This window comes from Aythya ferina (genome assembly GCF_964211825.1).
Source record: "Aythya ferina genome assembly, chromosome: Z".
NCBI lineage: Eukaryota > Metazoa > Chordata > Aves > Anseriformes > Anatidae > Aythya > Aythya ferina.
Genome location: NC_140299.1, coordinates 57281514 through 57302031, shown reverse-complemented (window position 1 = coordinate 57302031; position 20518 = coordinate 57281514). Strand labels below are relative to the sequence as shown.

Below are 20518 nucleotides of genomic sequence, written 5' to 3'. Positions count from 1 at the left end.
ACTCTATTTTTAAGTGGCAATTATCTTAATTTTCCAAGCCTAGTCTGTTTTGCTTGTAATAGTGACTGGTAGGCCATTCACTTGTCTTTATATGGACCCACAAGTTTTCCCACCTTATTCTCTCTCCACTGTTGAGGAGGCGGAGAGAGAGAGTGGCTTGGTGGGGGTCTGGTAGACATTGAAGTGAAGTGGTTATGCAACTCTAAAACAAAGTAGGCCAGTTTTAGATGCAAGTATACCATCGTAACTCCAAGAGTAACATCAGTTTGCAGTGCGTAAAAAGGTCAGCATGTGAAAATTCCTGCCCTTGAGTACTACCATCCATTCATTTTAAAGATTAAAAAAAATGAAAATAAAAAACAACCCTCCCCAACAACTTCAAATAAAATGAATATCCCAAATACCATACCGCTTGATAAAGATCTTACCTCAAAGATTGATTTTATAGATATTGTCTCAGTGTCAGTTCTGAGGTAATAACTAGATATATACTACTTTGATTGAAAAGAAATTATATATTCAATTCATATCTCTCTCACACACACACACATAGAGTAACTCAAAAATTTTTCCTAAGCCAACTGACATAATTGTATGTAGGTCAAGTTGTCCTGACAGTGATGAAAAAGATGAAATAAGACAGAGATAGAGATCTTCATAATTTAAAAATCCTCCAAAAGAAAAAGCCCTGGTGCTTACCAAAACCAACCACAGACACAGTCCTGTTGTGAACATACAGTTTCTTCATCACTGTGTGACGGAATATATCTTGCATATTAATGGAAAATATATTCAAAAAAATTTTTTTGAAATACTTACTCCTAGCACAAACTTGAGAGTTCAGGTCAGTCTGTATAAAGAGGGCATACAGTTTTTGGCATGGTCTTCCAAGTTTCAGTAAAGCGTTGATTTCCCTAACTCAACTGCTTAAAGAGAAAAGTACTCTGTATTAAATGAAAATACTACCTGACAAAAATTAATCAAGTGCAAAAGAGGGCAAAAAGCTAATTAATTATAAACAGAGAAGAAAAATGAAGCAAAAACTGTATAAAGACAGTCCAACTTAGAAAAGCCAATTATAGATAAACAACTGTTTTAAATAAGTATTTTGAAGATGTAGTTACAAAGCTGAGAGTTATTTTGTCTCAAAAACAGAAAAAGTTTGTCTTGAAGTGACAAACCAATGAGATAATCCACTAATATTTAATGATAAACAGTTGTTATAAATAGGAATGTTTAATAAATTAATATTAAATTAAATTAAATTAATAAATTAAAACAAACCAAAAAGCATACAAGTGTCAAACACGACAGCTTTAGTACTCTCTCCTTGTGAGTTAGGATAGTATTGTCAAAATAGCACACTTCCCCTCCCCAAAATATTCAACTTGATAGACATAAAGGTTTTAAAGAGACCTTTAGAGAGACTGGTCTGGTTCCACGTTCTGTTATCTGACCTAGCAGTAGGAAAATACTTCCTGCCCCCCACATTTTTTTTTTAATTTTTTTTTAATTTTTTTTTTTTGCAACTCCCTTACCATCATAACAGAAAAGAAATGCCCCAGTCTCAGATCAGGTGGGACAGATGCCTGGGTATTGCAAAGGAAGACATAACCAGAAGAACAACGTTCAGAAAAAATGGTCTACAATGAAATTTGATAGGTTGAAGAAATGAAAAATGGAGACTGGCTAAACAGTGAGACAGGAAAAAACAGATAAAAGGTTCAGGCTGGCTAAGACCTAGTGCGAAGATGGGTTTCCTGTGTCTTAGGGTCAAGAATCAAGAGGCAGGAGTGGCAGTCAGCTCTGCCCACAGCCGGAAAGGTCCATTATATTTCATCTTGGCAGCATTAAGAAATTCAATGACGTGGCTTTATGCCACAGTTAGCTGCCTTCTGGCACACTTTTTTCCATCAAGTTTGTATCAACAAACCTTAGTAACTACAGACAGTACCTTATAGGTGAAGCTGCCAACACTGTAAGAAATTAACCGTGAGAAACTTTCATATTGTATTTCACAGTGAATAGAAATTCTTCAAAAAGCACTCAAGTGTAACAAGATAATTATTTATAGTCTATTTTGCAGGCATATTTAGTACAAACATGTCCACTAAATGGATAGTCAGAACAGAGTATGAATAAAAGAGGTCAAACAGAATAACTAAATAACAAGAATGCTATTTATAGCTGCAAAAAACTGCAAATTGCCTGAAGATGACAGGAAACTGCACTTATGCAAATGAAGAGAGTTGAGCTTGAGATTAATTAAATCATTAATCCTTTTTGTTTGCAACTCATTTTCAGAAAACACTTCAGCTTGACATTAGGAAAGTACTGTATGTGCAATAGTTTATACAAGTCATCTTGAACATTTTGACATTGCTTCTGTATTCATAAGAAAAAATCCTTAGTTTGCAGTTTCTGAAGCTTTTTTCTACCTTCTTTTTGTTGTTTAAGCCTGTTTTCCAGAGCAAATTCATTCTGAAATCTCCTTGAGACCACCTTATTTGTTTACTTCTTGCTGTCATATAGGATCCTGAAAAAGCAAGGTGCTACATGATGAAGCACTAGAAAATAGGTCTACCAAAAATTAAAAAAAAATTAGTGAAATACAATTCACCAAGGCAAGGTGGTTCTGATTCACTTTTCTAGGCTTTACCATTAGATATTACAGAATACACCTAACCTCACCCAGAGGGACCTTCCTCCTGCAAAAACAAAACTTCCAGCTCTAAGTAGGAAATGTATCATAACAATTCTAAAAGCCTCAGTACAGGTATTCTAAGATGTCTAAGCACTAATATACACCCAAGAGCATTGCTTAACATTGCTACACTGTGCTGAAGCTCTGTTTCACTCTTTTTTTTTGACACACAATACCAGTGTCACTCTTTTTAACCTTGTAATGTTTGTTTTTTTTTTTTCAATTTTAATTTTAAACAGTTGAAATATCAGAAATGGCAGTAAAGGAACTGTTTGTAATGAAAAGTTGAATTCTTTTCCCTAAAGACACAGAGAAGCATTGGGTTTGTTTCCTACCTGCACAAAGCTTCTGGATCTACAGCACAGCCATTTCAAAAATAAATGAAACCATTTCAATTTAACTGATAACTAACTAAAGGTAACTACCCTGGATTAAGTAAAAAGTAGCAAACAACAACAACAAAATCTATATTCTACACAATTATTTAGTTTAATTTCTGTAATGAAATACATTTTTAAAAGAATTTACAGACTGAATGATACAGGTCTCATAAGGTGCACTTCTTTTAAAGCCTTGATAATAATTTAAATCCCATATGAACTTAAAAGCTCAATCTTGAATACATATCCCCTCAAAACATGCCACTGGAATGTATGCCTCCTGAAAATATGCCCTTGAATCTCCCACCTACAATGTACTGTAATTTGACTGCAACTGTAGACTCATCTCTGTAACTGTTGCGTAGCTAAAAAGTTTTATATCAAATAAGTTTGAAGAAATCCACTGTTAAAGTATGAAGATATTTCAAGTAAAGACAAAGATTAGTAACAGAGGAACACCTCTGTTTATATTCTCTATAAAAGCAACAAATAAAATGTAATTTTTTAGGCATTCTCTTGAAGCTCAAGGCTGTAAAACACAGTAGTAAGAATAAAAGGTTTCCATAACATATCCACTGAGAATACTAGCTACATTTCTAGTACTTACCTAAAACTTCCAGTACTTAACTGGAAAGTGAGAGAATTGGTGCTAAAATCTAATTATTTACTCCTAAGCAGCAAGAACAAGATAAAGACGAACCTCAGAGTGAGCCAGAGGATAGCTTTGGGATGACCAAATGACAAAAGAACCAAATGTTTCCACAGATCAGATACTCTTTCACAATCAAGTGGTGGTCTGATACTAAGCACAGACATCTGAAGAAATCTACATCACTTCAAAGTGAATTTTTCAAAATAAATTGATTTTAATTCTTCTGTAGTGATAGTTTGTCAAAATTGTATTTGCAATTAATTCCTGAATCAGCAGTTATTGCAAGTTATAACAGCAGGTAATTAAACGAACAGGTAATATCCTTGATACATTAGATAACAATAGAATACTTTCACAACAGGTCAAAAGATGTCACAGAAGCAACACGGCCTCCACATGAATAATTCCTACTATGGATGAACAATCCCACAATGCTGTCGTAGTGGTAGAAGTACATCTAACAAATTGGTCTGACTTTTGCATGTGGCCAAAACAACTTTCTCAAATCCTTAACTTGGTGCTACCTCTGATCATGCCCCCTTTCTCCTTCCACCCCCCCAGCCAAAAAAAAAAAACAAAAAACAATTCTGCTTCCCCTCTGATTAGATTCAAATGCCAACTATGGCAAGAAAGACTGAATTTATCTTCAGTTCAATACAAGTGACCCAAATCTCCACGGAAATATATCATGAGTGCAATGGCAATTCCCTGATACAGTAACACAGATAATGTAGCATTGCTACCTGTATTATCCTCACTAACTCTTAAGAAAAAAGGCTAAGCAGCACATGACAATGAAATCACTTTTAGAATACCAACCTGCAAATCACAGCCAGTCTTTTGAAGATGTTTATTGAAAAAAAAAATAAAATAAAGACGTCTATTTGCCAAAAGCAAAACGTCTATTTGCCAAAAAAAAAAAAAAAAAAAAGAGAAAATTTTGTAGGTATTCACTTCATTCAATTCAATTTGCTCTGAAGATGAAATGGACCACGTTAGATAAAAAGCAGTGAAAATGAAGAAATGGGTATTTCATAAATCCCATGGGATGTGGTAGGGAACCAAAACAGTACTATAATATGGACCAAAACAAAGGCAGACGAATACAATGTCCTTTTGTTTGATCTTTTCACAAAGAAGGGTAAAAAAGCTTCACTCTTTTTCATGGTATCTGGCTCTCCTCGTTTTGTTTCAAGACATGTATAGTTCTAACTGTAAGAGTTTTTTGACCGTACAGCATCAACACATGAATATGCTTCATGGGCATTTCTGCTTTCACAAGTTTTGTGACTATGAGCCTAAAAAAAAGACCTATTTTTTTAAAACAAACAAACAAAAAAAATTATGAAAAGAAGCCTGCTCTGAAAAGTTTAATTCCCTACCTCTTCTTTAAACTTTGGGCCAATCATTCCAAAAACACCACACCATGATGTTGTGTGCCACGCAGCAGACATTTTGTCCAAGATCACCAACTCCTCAAACAAGCCACACCTGCCCTACTGGGCCTTGTACTCAAGGCATGGGAAGTCTGAACACCAGCATGAGCAGCTGCTGTAAGGGAACATGATGGAGTGCCCCAGGGTGGCCTGTGCTGCACACTGGTGGACTAGATGAAAGAGATAACATTACAGCATGTTAGGCAATGATATGTCATTATATATAAATTCTGTAGATTAGCCTCAAAAGTGCTAACCAAAAAAAGATACTTTTAGCTTTACTTCAATCTGAAGTCCCAAATGACAAAACTGTTGGAACTCTACTTTATTTATGGGAAAAGTATAAGCAAGTGAAAGGGAAAAAGAGACCACAGGACAGTGGATGGTGCCCTCTGCTTCCACACTCAGCTGAGAAAAGGAGAACACACTAGAAGCAATTAATTACCCCTACCTTTTGCAGTGATTTTACCCTTCCGGGCAACTGAACTCCACCACAACCACTCCCTCACTCCCCTTCCTCAAAGGGAAAGAGGGAAAAAATATGATGAAAAGGGATAAAGGGGTGAGATAAGGACAGGAAAGTCACTCTACAACTATCATAACGGGCAAAAACAGAGTCAGCACAAGGAGATGAATAAAATCTATTACCTATCACTAGCAGACTAGAGCAGTGAGAAATTAAACTAAAACCCCCTTCTCCCTATCTACTCTCTTCTACTTTCTCCCCCCGAGCAGCACAGGGAAATGGGCAATGGGGGCTGCAGTCAGTGCCTAATGCTTCGTCTCCACCGCTCCCCCACAGTCCCTCTCTGCTCATGCTCCCCATGGGGGCCCTCCCACGGGATACCGTCCTTCCCAAACTGAGCCTGCGGGGGCTGCACACAGGCAGCAGCTCTTCAAGCGCTGCTCCCACATGGCTCCGTCCCACAGGGTCCATCCATCCATCCCCCAGGAGCAAACTGCTCCAGCATGGGTCCCCCATGGGTGGGCGGCAGCTCCCCCTAAACCCCCTGCTCCTGCATGGGCTCCTCTCCACAGGCTGCAGCTCCAGCCCGGGGCCTGCTCCTGCAGGGGCTCTCCATGGGCTGCAGCCTCCTCCAGGCCACATCCACCTGCTCCACCGGGGGCTTCTCCACAGGCTGCAGCGTTTTTGTTATCACTGTGCAAAAGGTGGTTATGGGTCCTGGTGGTTTGGGCCCTCTCCCAAACAGACTGCATCGAAACAGTACAGACTGCCCTGAGATCACTCGGATGACCACACATCCACCATTAGAGGCTGGAACAACTGGAGAGTTCAGCCTGCTCCTCTCTCATTTGCCCCAGTTGGTCAACAAAAACACCTGGCAGCTTCTGACAAAACAACAACAGGTTATTGATTATCATATCAGGTTCCCACACCCCCACAGCTGTAGCACCCAGCATTGCCATTCTCCTTGAGTTAGTTGAGTCTGAAGCCGTGGCACCATCCAGACAGAAAAATCCTTGGCAGTCCAGCTGCTAAGGAACTGCAGGAGCAACCGATGCACTCCTGGCATGCTGCTGCCCTGAGCTATTGACACAGCCCCATCATTCACAATGGGTTGGCAGCCCCACATTTGGAAGATTTCAATGTTTCTCTCATGCAGTAGATCACTCAACTGTGTGGATTCTGTTATGCACATCGCTCGTCTCACAGAGGGAGAAGTGGGAGAAGCACTGAGTGATACTATGGAGACTATGCAAAATCATGGTTGGGGAACTGACAACCAAAATATTCAGAAATATAACAAAGAAGTAAAATTTGGAAGGATAACTTGGCAGGGCCATTGTAGAAGTATACCCAAACCAGCTACACAAAACATTCTATAGAGCAGAAATGCAGAGCAGAGTAGAAGTACAAATTTATTAGTCTTTGGGGTCTTGGAGGCAATGTATGCCATATTCAGTCCAGACATTAATACCATTATAAACAAGGAAAAAAAAAAAAATACCCTTTCAGGAAAAAATGGAAGCAACCACCTCTGATCAAGAAAAACAACTTTCTGGAGAACAAGTCCTACGAGGAGCGGCTGAGGGAGCTGGGCTTGTTCAGCCTGGAGAAGAGGAGGCTCAGGGGTGACCTTATCGCTCTCTATAGGTACCTCAAGGGAGGCTGTAGCGAGGTGGGGGTTGGCCTGTTCTCCCACGTGCCTGGTGACAGTACGAGGGGGAATGGGTTTAAGTTGAGCCAGGGGAGTTTTAGGTTAGATGTTAGGAAGAACTTCTTCACTGAAAGGGTTGTGAGGCACTGGAACAGGCTGCCCAGGGAAGTGGTGGAGTCACCATCCCTGGAAGTCTTCAAAAGACGTTTAGATGTAGAGCTTAGGGATATGGTTTAGTGGAGGGCTGTTAGCGTTAGGTTGGAGGTTGGACTCGATGACCTTGAGGTCTCTTCCAACCTAGGAAATTCTGTGATTCTGTGATTCTTATTAAGCAGTGTTAGCCCAAAAGCTAGCCAATAAGCCTTTCAAGCTCCAAGCACTGGATGAGGCTCATTGGAGCCTGTGACAGCAAAGAAACAGGCTACATACACAGTTGGTATTTTGTTCATAGAGGTTGCCCCCATCGGTGCAAAACTAAAAACTTGAGCTGTTTTTTCAGCCCTGGATGAAACAAAGAACCACCCAGTTGGCCAAGGTAACTAATAGTGGGGCTTCTGGCTTTGCAGTGGGTACCACCAAATGATTGTATTCAATAAATTGGGAAGACATAACAGACTACTACTATGAAATGGAAATGGTGAATTTCTGTGTGGCCTATACCAGTCCAACTACAGTGAGTGCTTTACAGGAGAAAATAGGACAAATTGGCTTGGGTAATGACATTTTCTATCCAGTCTGGTCTGCCTCCATCTTGGCTGCAGTAGGCTTCACCATATGAGCAATTAACCCAAGAGCAGAAGCAAAATGCATGGTTCACTGATCAGTCAACAAGATAATGCTAAAGAGAAACAGCAATGGAAAGCAGCAGCTTTTATAATGGCTCAACAAGCCTTCCTAAACTACCAAGAGAACAGGAGGAGCAGCCAATATGTCAAACTGATAGTCGTGGCTATGGTGCTGGAAGAGCTGACAGCCTCAGAAATCTTTATACTGGCTCTTGGGCAGTATATAAAGGTCTCACACTGTAGTCTAGTGATGATAAGCAGATGACTGGATGATATGCAGCAAACCTCTCTGGAGTCAGAATTTGGAGAACACCCAGCCACACCCAGAAGACAAATCATACTGGGCTACTGCCAGAGTCAAAATTTATAGTCAGGTGATGGTAGCGAACAACTAGCTGTATTTCCTCCTGTACATGCTGACCAGAAGGCCTCTATCAAAGGTCTTTGCTTATTAAGCCAATGGTGAGGTATTTCCACTTGTATTCAAACAGTTAATGGCTCGCAAGACAAACAGTCCAGAAGAGTGGTGAAAACCACGTAAAATAAGTTTATCACACACTCCATCATCCTTGGGGAACCAGTTTAGTAGAGCATAATAATATCTTACTAAAAGAACATTTGTGAATTCTTCCACCTACGCACACCTTGTAGAACCAGCCAGCAGTGCTGGCACAAGCAGTAGTAAGTCTGATTAGAGGGGGGAGAGTCCAAGGCTACACCACTTACCAACTATTGTTAGGTCACCACCACACAAATGTCTACTGGGTTTGTGTCTGAAACAGGAGACAAATTTAATCTCAGCACAGGACAGATGATAATATTTAGAGAGGACTCTGTCAGGCAAACTTCTCTCTTCCAAAATGCTGGTCCAAGGGCAGGAGGCTATATTCTTAATCTTGGAATGCTCAGCCAATACTCTTTAATATGCTCCACAGACGTGATTTCAATCTATTTTGCACAAAGTGGATATGGGTAGTCTCCTTGAGAAGTCTCAGTATTGCACAAATCCACAGCGACATCTGTCGGCAACCTTTGGATTACACTGATGCTCCAAGTCTTACCAGACCAGAATATTTTGGGGGGTCAATGAGTACTATGGTTGGAGCTGAAATACCCACGTTTAAGCAGATGCCTATGCTGGTTGACATCTCAGGGTGTCGGGAATGGGAACCTCAGAAAAGTGTGTGTAAGTTGGGGGTAGAGAAGGCCCAACGTGGGAAGGACCTCCATGTTTTGACCCTTGCAGATTGCTATATATTGCTGACCACTTAGAGATGGAAAAACAGATTATATTCATCAGTAACAGTTTCACAGAATCACAGAATGGCTGAGGTTGGAAGGGACCTCTGAAGATCATCAAGTCTAACCCCCCTACTGAGCAGGATCACCTAGAGCATATTGCACAGGACGGCATCCAGGCAAGTTTGAATATCTCCAGAAAATGGGACTTCACGACCTCTTTAGGCAACCTGCTCTAGGTTCACTCATCTAGGCTGCACTTCTCAAGCTTGTTTATGAGGATGTTACAGGAGACAGTGTCAAAAGTCTTTCTGAAGTCAAGGTAGACCACATCCACCGCTCTCCCCTCATCTACCCAGCTAGATTTATATGAAAGAAAGCTAATAACTAACTTTAAAATATCTTTAGTACAATAGAGTTATTCATTGAGTTATTGTCATTCGACAATGGAAAGACTGTAATAACTCACTGCTACTACCATCACAGCTTGTGACTTATAGAAGATACAAAAGATAACTGTCTTCCCTGAGTGAATTATATGGGCAATTTCTTATGGGAGTTACATGGTGTTATCATATAATGCACTGTCTTAAAAATTTAAACAAACTTTAAATGTTGAGACCTTACTCTAAACAAACACATTTTCAGGCCTGCAAAGCTACTGCGAGCAAAGAACAACCTCAAACTGTTGCTGGAGTTGGACCTTTACCATGCAGCAGCAGATTCACTCAGAACCCCCATATAAGCACTATCATTCTCCATGAAGTTCCAGAACAGCACACTGTTTCAAAGAACTGTTATTTTAAGTACACAGTCTAAATCACCCAACCATGTACATTTTGCACAGTTTTTCATAATATCCTCATAGACAAAGTGATGAAAAACAGTCTAGAGGAATAGACAGTGAAGAGGACTGACTGAGCTGCCAGGCTCATATGTGATCAACAAAGACCAGCCATAAGCTGATCACCAACATTATACCCCAGGAATAAATACTGGGTCCAATCCTGTTCAACATCTTCCTTAATGATCTGGGTGGTGGGGAATACTGTACCCTCAGCACATTTGCAGATAACACAAAACTGGGAGGAGTCTGTTCTCCCACGTGCCTGGTGACAGTACGAGGGGGAATGGGCTTAAGTTGAGCCAGGGGAGTTTTAGGTTAGATGTTAGGAAGAACTTCTTCACTGAAAGGGTTGTGAGGCACTGGAACAGGCTGCCCAGGGAAGTGGTGGAGTCACCATCCCTGGAAGTCTTCAAAAGACGTTTAGATGTAGAGCTTAGGGATATGGTTTAGTGGAGGGCTGTTAGCGTTAGGTTGGAGGTTGGACTCGATGACCTTGAGGTCTCTTCCAACCTAGAAAATTCTGTGATTCTGTGATTCTGTGAGTGGCTGACAGGGAAAGTCCTGCACCAGGGGAAGAACAACTCTGTGCATTGGTATAGGCTGAGGACTCACCAGGTGGAAAGTAGTTTTGCAAGAAAGACCCCGACGGTTCTGAAGGACAATGTAGAAACAAGACAGCAACTCATTGCACTTGTGGCAAAGCCAGCCTGGGACATCCTGGTCTGCATGAAGAACAGAATGACCAGGTCAAAGGAGGTGATCCTTCACTTCTAGTCAGCCCTAGTGAGGCCACACCTTGAGTACTGTGTCCAGTTCTGGGCTCCCGAGAAGCATGAACATACTGGACAGGGTTCAGGAACAGGCTAAAGAAATTATGATACTGGGACTGGAACATCAGTCATGTGAGGAGTGGTAGGACTGTTTAGCCTGGGGGTGAGGAGAATCAAGGGGGGAGAGGGTGGAATCTTATCAGTATATATATAATTATCAGATTGATGCAGATACGGGCAAAGACAACAGTGCTAGGTTCTTCTCAGCAGCACCCACTGACCAGGCAAGAGGCATGAACTGAAACACAAGCAGACACCTCCTTATGAGGGTGGCCAAAAATGGCCACACCCTGCCCAGAGAAGCTGTGGAGTACGCATCCGTGAAGGTATTCAAAAGCCAGAGGGACACAGTCCTGGTCAATTTGGTCTAGCTGAACTTGCTTAAGTGGGGTGGGGGATTACATGTATTAAATTACTTCCAAAGGCTCCTTCCAACTTCAGCCATTCTGTGATTTTGTATTGATCTCTCTGGGAAAAAGGCATTCCTCCAAGCGGTAAGACAAGGAAAAAAAAAAAAAAAAAAAAAAAAAAGCACTAAAGCATATTTTCGCTGTCAAAAAAGAAACGAGAAAAACAAAAATAGACATCACTTTAATTAACATTTTCATCAACTGTCAGGAGTAATAAAAGCTATGTAACATTATAAACTGTTTTTTAAATGTATGTATCACAGAAAGATCTTCTGAAAGGACTACTCTGAATTAACAAACTTTAGGAAACTAATAATTTTGTGATCAAAATATATTAACAGTGTTCCAGCAAAAACATCAGTAAGCAAGTAAAAAGCAAAAGGTATTTTGTTTAAACCACCATAAAGATTTATTAAAATCCACCACAGAAATCCTAATCTCTACCATAATGAGATTGGAATTCTTAGTACCATGCAATCCAGCTCCTTAACTGAGTTCAGAGTACAACACACATAGAAAAGAATTAAAATCCAACCACTCTAAATATAAATAATCCACAGAAAACCAAGTAATATAACATGGAAGTCTGAAATAGAGCACTGGTGTTTTAAAATAAAGTATAGCTTTTCTCTCTCTCCATCCATCCCCCTTCCCTTTTAAATGCACTGTTTAGGCATGAGAACTGATCAAGTCAGCTTTGCAATTTTCTTCTCTCTACTCCTTAAAACATCTAGCTTTAGGACCCATGAACGACGCCTAAGGAGAAAATAACTCTATTATAGCTGACTTGTAAAGCAAAATAATCACTGGGATTCCAGAATCAAAACCAATCCCCAAGCAATAAGTAAGCACTGTTGTTGTGGATAAAACATTGGGCTATAACTGACTTCAATACCTGAACAGATGTAAAGGTGTAGTTTCACACTGAGTAGACTCAACTGAGGAGGGGACAGGGAGGAATCTGCTTCCAAGAGAAAGTTCTGTGGCTTCCTGGAACAACGCAGACGGTAGTATAACAGTGCATCGCTGATGTTGGATTGTGAATGCATACTAATGAACATCACAGAGCAAAGCATCCAGTTACACCCAATAATTATTGATGTCATCCACAAGTACAGAAGTTGGGAATGTTTTAAGCACCTGTTAATGAAGACGTGAGAAGTAACACATTTGCTGCAATACAAGTTAGATACATGAGCCTGTTCTTGACTGCCTCCTGTCTTCTACCCCACTTCACATCAGCTTCCTCTTCACTCTTCCAGTGACACCACATTTCTCTGTACACTGGCTTGCTTCAGGGCACTTACCTTCATCTCAGCTTCTCTACTTCTCAGTTCCCCTACCTCTATTCTCTTCAGAGCAAAGCTACACCTCAACCCCAACATGGAATGGCTCACCACCAACACTTAAATTTGTCCATACTAAAAGCTACTGACCTCTGAAACTTACTGTGGGAAGCACCAGACAGACAACTTTTTGGTTGACATCATCCTGTAGCTTAGAAATATACTTTGGAACTACTTCTATTTACTATCTACATACCTGCATGTAAGTTCACTTTAGTTTCACTGAAGGTACATTTAATAAAACAGAATCAAATAGAAGGGGAAACCAAACAGATTCTTAAGTAAGGAATAACTAGAGACAGAAGGAAGTGAGTAATGGAGTACCAGAAGAAATTAAATATTAAATTATTTACGTTGCATTGGCAGATTATGCTGTTGTTCTTTGATGAAATAAAAGATCCTCCCTCCAGACAAAATAAAACACAGAAGAGTTGGTCTAGTGGGAACTGTGTATATTTTCAGACATACTATAGCATGAAAGATTATTAGTTAAGCTAGAATACACTGCATTGGAAGATAGATTAAAAAAAAAAAAAAAAAGTATGAAACTCATCAAGGAAGGACAACCACAACCTTCATTCAAATAAGGATGATGTGACAGAGTTCCATTAATTTGGACTAAATCAAAAAAATATTCACATAAATATTCTAATATTCACATAAAGGAGACAGAAACAAAATACAAAGTTCTTCAACACTGCATCAGCAGATTCCATAGACGCAGAGGAATCTGTAGAGGAATCTCATTCACTGTAAGTTCAGAATATGATAAAAAAGAAATGGACAATTTTGTGAATCCAAACAAGTATTTTTAAAGTTTTGTTCTTAAGTCAAACATGTAGGGATTTTCTGTTCTTATCTACCATTTTATCAGCTGTAAAGAGGAGATGTAACTAGTGAGCATATAATCGAAGCTACTATTATGTATTCATAACAACAAATAATAATAAAAAACAATTTTATGGGTTATCCATTCCAATTTATCTCCATTACCTATCTGTTATACTAGCGTCATTGTGTTTGTCTGGAAGATCAGGTACAGTCCCAGTCGTTGTGTACAAGAAAGATACATTCAAGCTGTAGCCAGCAGGAAAAAGGGCAACTAGGATCACAACAAGCTCTTAATTTTCCTGGTATAAAACAAGTGAAAGCCTGAATCATTCAACCTAGCAGTAAAAGGTCTAAGACAAAACATGATTGTTCTTTATAAAGAAACCAGAGTAAATACTACAGGGAAAGAAGTAAGAATTAAACTACTGCATCATATTAAACAAGAACAGGTGAGTATATGAAGACCATGAACAATTATATGCTGGAAACTAGATGGACATTTTTGAAACAATCCAGAAAACAAAGACAATCCACAGTATGCCCTAACATAAGTAAGTGTCTTATTGTAAAGATTGGAAGACGTGATTTACAGGCCTACAACACAAAGCAAATGCACAGATAAACAAAAACTCTCTTGTGTCCTTGGAGGATAAAAGCAAACCAAACATTTATAGTTTTACAGTGGTCCTCTAGGTTTAATCTAGTACCACAGCTTTAAAAGTCAAAAACCTTTAATCTGAAAACGAATAGGCCACTTCCTACACTCAATGGGAGTGTCAGAAGCAAATACACATATTCACTTTTAAGTTAAGCTTCGATTAACCCATCACACTAAGGATCATGACAGAATGATAGATGATTTTAAAAGGGAGCACGAACAAATGTTCAGATTCATAAAATATTCCTTAAACCAACCTTCTGAGATACCCTTCTTTTATAGAAATTTATATAGTAAACATTATACTGGCATACCAGGAGCATGAATGCAAAACAGCACAGACTAAAAAATCAGAGCAAGAGGAAGAGGAACGGCATGCACGCTGCAAATAAAGAAATCAAGAACAGCCATAAAATCCAAGAAAGAGTATTGATAACAAAAGGAACTGTCAGGCTCCGATGGAACATGCAGTAGTATACCAGGTTATGTAGAACCACAAGTATGTGGCATGACTCATCCTCTTCCTTCTTTGTCAAAAGCGAACATAAATGCAGCAAAGATCATGCAACATCATTACCAGTCACAAATAACCCGAACAACATGATAAGGACTTGGCAGGCAGCATCCCTTATCCCTGGCCAGACCGACAGGATACCTCCATCTGCCCTGGTATTCATGAACATAGGAGCGTGAAAGAATGAGTACAAAAGGATGAAAAAGACCTATGAGAAAATAAATGCAAGTGACTGAAGTGGGTTTTGTTCAAAGTAAAAGCTTTATGTCTCTGTATGCAGTATTGCCTGTGAACTGCTTTCACCTGTTTGACTTGCTCTGATTACAAACTCTGTTTGGCTGTTACAGAACCACAGCATCTTAAAACAGACTGTTTTTGTTGAGATGGCCGTTGTGTCAAATGTAGTAAGTTCAACTCTGCAGCCAGAATAACCTGGGTTATCATTTGTTGCCTTTCAGTTTCTGCAAAGCACAGATTTTTTTTCTTCTTTGTGTTGAATGGTGGGATTCCAAAGATTTGAATAAAGATAATAAAATACATGGGTAGATAGAGGGAGAGAGAGAGAGACATCTTTCACTGTAAAAACTATGGTTTGTGCTCAAGATACATGGAGTGCTGCTGAGACAGAGCACTTCAAACTCATTACTGCCAAGCCTCTCCCTTAGACATAAGTCAGTCAGCTTGATTCAATTAACTAAATCAGAAAAGCTTCCTTCCCATTGGCATCTCTTCATGCATAATCTCCACACATCCTCTAAACACTATTTCTACATTTCATTCACTTTCTCACATACAGATGAAAAAGATGCCCTCTGCACAATTTGATGCAAACAAACACACAAAAAAAAAAAATAAAACAAACAACAGTACCATCAAGATTTCTATCCAAAGAATGGTGAGTTTCAAAAGCCAGTACTGCACATGAATTGTGTTTCTTATTTATACCCGTGTTACCTTTCTTTGTCAGTACTTTTCTCATGTGGTCACAACCTACATCTCAATCCACACATTTATTCCCACATAATTCTAGTAGCAAATTTGCAAAAGCTGGTTTTAACACAAGTTACAAAGTAACCCATAGTCATTATGAAATACTCAATTGAAATATTTTTCAATAACACCTTTACATCTTTCCATAGCAATACACTGAATCACTATTTAAAAAAATAGTAATTCAGAACATTAGGAAGGATTCCTCCATTATCACAGAGAAACAAAGAGGATTATTCATTAAGGAGAAAACCTCACTGCCTTTCAGCAGCCCAGTGTATGTCCATTTTATATATTCTCATTTACTGCCTTAAAAAAAAAAAAAAAAAAAGGAAAGCAGAAAAAAAAAAGCTTAGAAGCAGAGAGAAGGGAAGGCTACTGTTGGACAGATCTTAAACCTACAAATATTAAGAGTCTCAATGGTTACACCACTTTCCAATTTGCAGTTTTCTGTAATCGGAAAATACTTAGTTGTGCCTTGGGAAAACACTCTGCATTTACTTGATGAAACCAAATTCTGCAGCATGAGAAAAAAAAAAAACAGAACTTCAACAATACTATGTAGTTACAGTACATCCAGTGTTTCTTTCTGTCTCTTTAGCATTACACTGAACTATGATGCTTTAACTGTTTGTTTTCTTTTTTTTTTTTTTTTTTTTTTTAAATTGCTTGAAATACTTTGACATGAAGAATACAAAGTGTTATTCTAGACCAGACTTGTAAGCCAGTCTAGCAACAATTCAGCTGCATGGCCAATTCCAGATATCCTTCTGAAGACACAAGAACAGAGTAATACGGTATAACCTGCTGTACGGAACATGGAAGGTACAGTATAATCTATAATCTTGTCCATGAAGTGTTTAACCGTAATTGTTAGAAGTTATTTTCACATGCAAGTCAGACAATTTCTCTAGCTTGTTTGGCTCAATTTGTGATCATTTACAAATCTTTGTTTGTTTGCACTTGCAACTCTAAATTTAGATATAATTACACACATAAGTATCCCAGGAGCTCTACTAAATTCTTCATCTCAAATATCATCAGTGACAGTCAGATCAAACTGTTATGTGGAAAACTGGCAAGTTACACAGTGACTTTTAAAAACAGTCTTCGTTTCACTGCACACGCCATTGTTCTTGAGCACGCAACATGGGTACTTCCCTCAACCTGTCAGAGGAGGACTGCAGCAGAAATCCTGAGCCATGACTACTTGTAAAACCAGGCAACATGCCAGGAACAAGATGGTCTGTAGTACGTATGCCTTTATCACCACAGTTCCTTAGGATCTACACACAAGGAATCAAGAAGAAAATTTCTTTCAAACTTAACATTTTCCTGAAATCAACCACATGCAGGGAAATAATATCTGAAAAAGCAGATTAGTTTGTATGCTATTCTATTCGACACACAGTGCGTTGGAGGGCATCTCACTTGACTAGAAAACTGACAAAGCAACGCAGAGGTGGACCTGTACTCTGGGTCAGATCTCTCTGCCTCCACGAGCCTGAGGGAGAAAGGTATGCGTGATCCCCACATGCTCTTGGCTGCACCCGTGGGCCTCTCCTTTCTACCTGCACCCGCACTGGGACCAGCACAGAAACTAGACAAGTTCAGGACTCAGAGTTCAAACCAAATTCAACATGCTTTCTATTTTTTCTGCAAGCATGAGCTGGCACATGCTCACCAGCCTCTGTCAGAATTATTTTTAATCTCCTGATGTTGAGGTGCTGCCACAGGTTGCCCAGAGAAGCTGTGGATGCCCCATCCCTGGAGGTGCTCAAGGCCAGGCTGGATGGGGCTTTGGGCAACCTGGTCTGGTGGGAGGTGGCCCTGCCCATGGCAGGGGGGTGGAACTGGGTGGGCTTTCAGGTCCCTTCCAACCCGAGCTGTTCTGTGACAACAGGCACTGAGTGAAAACAATAACATTCTACAGAAAAAAATCGGTTAAGAAAATGATATTTGGGGACTGAGCTGTAGCTGCCTGAACGCAGGATTTGTCACCAACCCTGTTAACACGAAGATGCAGAAGGGCCCCCCCCCACGCCCGGGAGGCAGCACAGGGGACGGAGAGCGCCGGGCTCCCGCAGCCACAACTTGCGGTCCCCGCGCCTGCACCCTGCCCACACCGCTGCCTGCCGGCGGGGGCTGCCCGCTGCTTCCCTCGTTTTTCCCTTTTCTCCTCCCGAGGAGCCCGGGGCCGGCGCCGGTGTCACCGGGGCCCCTCCGGCAGCCGCCGCCGCCACCAAGTTGGGGAGAGGCGAACAAACCCCGGACGGGTGCGTGCGGCACAAAATAAGAGACTTATAAAAATAAATAAATAAATAAATAAATAAATAAAGGAAAGGAAAGAACAAGAAAGAAAGAAGGAAAGCGGCAGCCGCCGCCGCTCGCAGGGCGGTGGGAGCCATAACACCGCGGCTCTACACACCCGCCTCGGGGCGGCAGCGAGCGGAGACCCCCCTCGGTGTTTTGGGGGTCCCCCGGGGGCTCAGCGCCGCCGTCTGCGGCGTCCCCACGGCCCCGCAGGAAACTTCGCCGGCTGGGGAGCGGCGCCGCCGGGCAGCCGGGACGAGGCACAGCCCCGGCCCCGGTCCCTCTGGCAGCTCCAGCCTCGCCGGCCGGGACACCACCCTCCCGGGAAAGGCGGCCCCGTCCCGCCCGGTCCCGTCCCGTCCCGCCCGGCGGTGCGCAGCGCCCGGGGCCCCTCCGCCCGCAGCCACCAGCCGCCTCCTCCTGCTCCTGGCCGCCCGTCCCCACTCACTTACTCACTCGCTCGCTCACTCACCGCGGCGGCCGCACTCCGCTGGCGGCGGCAGCGACACCCAGGGCTGCCGCGCTCCGCCGCCGCCGCCGCGACCCCTTCCTGCCGCCGCCCCGCACCGCCCCGGGGCGGAGACAGCCCCGCCACCGCCCCCCGCCCCGCACCGCCCGCCCCGCACCGCCCCGACCGGGACGCGGCGCCGCGCACGTCGCCCTCTGCCGAGCGGTGCCCGGCGGCGGGGCCGGGCTGCCCCGGGGCGCTTCGCTCCCCGGCGGCGGCACGACCGCATCGCCCGGCGGCGCTTCTCCCTGTCGGCAGCGCCTGACTTGGTGCCGGGCTGCTCGCCTCCCGGCCGGGAAGCTGAAGGCCCGGCCGAAGGGCTGCGGGCCTTACCCTGGGCCATAAGCTCGCGATGGGTTTGGGGAAGGAGCCCCAAACAGTCCCGGCGACGCAAACCTTCCCTGGGGCTGTCTTCAGGGAATAGCGGGGTCCTCCAAAGCCGGCCCTCCTTGTGAGAGCAGCAGCTCTGACCTGAAGGTATTAACACACGGAGCCAAAGCCTCTGAAAAGGGAAATTAAAAAAAGCACTGAAGAATTAACGCTGTCGCCTTTTTGAAAAGGAAGGGGGAAGTTTGAGGAGGATTTTCTTTAAGACGTTGCTTCGGATTTTTCAAAGCGCTGTCTTCAAAGTTGGAGGAAATGAACATTTCAGCTTTTTGTGAATACCTTTATATAGAGGAGGTCACTAATTTAACTCCTATAGTAAACATCATGCAATCTACCTTAGACTTCATGTTTAATGGCCCTCTAAATAATTCTGCTGTACTTACTTCCATTTGCCTATATCGCTTTCATTACTTTGAGTGTTGTTTGATTTTTTTTTTAACTTTAATCTCACTTATGTTACTTGTCTCTTTGCCAAGTGAATCCATACTGATTCACAAAGGCCATAAAATGGATACATTAAAACATGCTGTTTAACTTCTGCCTCCTCATCTTCTGAACCCTGAGATTAGACTTTCCATGTCCTTTTCTTTGAATATGATATATCCTGGCATAGAAAAATAAAACAGCTTTTTTTATTTTGCAACTTAAACTGTAGCCTCCTAGCATGAAGTGCGGAAAAATAAATTTACTACACATTAGTCCCTCTAATTTCCTGTAAGGAAATTAAACCGAGTTTTAAAAATATTTGTCATCATATGTGATTGGGTATATACTCTAACATCTTTTTAATAAAGTCAAAGTATCCCAAATGTTCTTTTTCATAAAAGATAATTTATTATAAGGCTTTTGTGGGAAATAAAACTGTGTGTATGGTTTGGGGGGTAGGGAGTCCTTTAAATCTATAGACTCCTGCATTAGGTCCTAATTCAACAAATGCTTCAAATATTTGGAAGGTACATACATGCTTAAGTAACAAAATTTGAGGTGAAATTTATATCACATTGTAGAATGATTTCTTTGGTCTGTGGATACAATGTCATAGTAATGCAATTGGACTTCTTAGTATGCAGGAATGGACTGAATTTTATGTCCTAAACTTTGTGGCAAGTATACTCATTCATCTGTCAGAGATGTTCATTATGAATGCCAAGTGTGGAGTTGCCACATGCCAGTTATAGACGTATGAGAAAGTATTATTTGAATGTGTCCAAAAAGCTTCTGAGTCATGCAGTCCTCTCGTGTGCACTTCCAAAACACAGTAGTATTGGCACCGACAAACAGCTATAGTAAATGTTAAATCATAAATGCTGCTAGCATATATCTTGATGAAATATTTTAGCTGGATGAATAAACACATAGATACATAGATAGATTGAATGGTTGAAAGCTGTTTTGTTCTTTGTTTTGAGTATCATCTCCTCTGTTTCTGGCAGAGAAGCTCATTTCCTTTTCCTCCTCCCTTTTAGGCAGAACAAAATGCCACCCTTCCCTTTTTTATCTAGCATATATAAAAGTGTAGACAGCATATACACTGGAGAGCAGCGTGGAGATTTTACTTTGCAAATGGA

General features: G+C 41.4%; 1 protein-coding gene across 8 annotated transcripts in view; it reads right to left on the bottom strand.

Moving 5' to 3' along the window:
* The window catches only part of PAM (peptidylglycine alpha-amidating monooxygenase), a 144490-nt gene extending 125874 nt beyond the window's left edge, over positions 1-18616 (bottom strand). For 4 of the 8 annotated variants that reach the window (XM_084503289.1, XM_084503292.1, XM_084503293.1 and 1 more), the window contains exon 1: positions 18528-18616. The gene's annotated coding sequence lies outside the window, so the exon portion shown is untranslated. Of the gene's footprint in view, positions 1-18511 lie in introns of all 8 variants that reach the window. The other 4 variants (XM_084503296.1, XM_084503295.1, XM_084503290.1 and 1 more) reach the window with 4 other exon arrangements.
* Positions 18617-20518: the final 1902 nt, after the last annotated feature.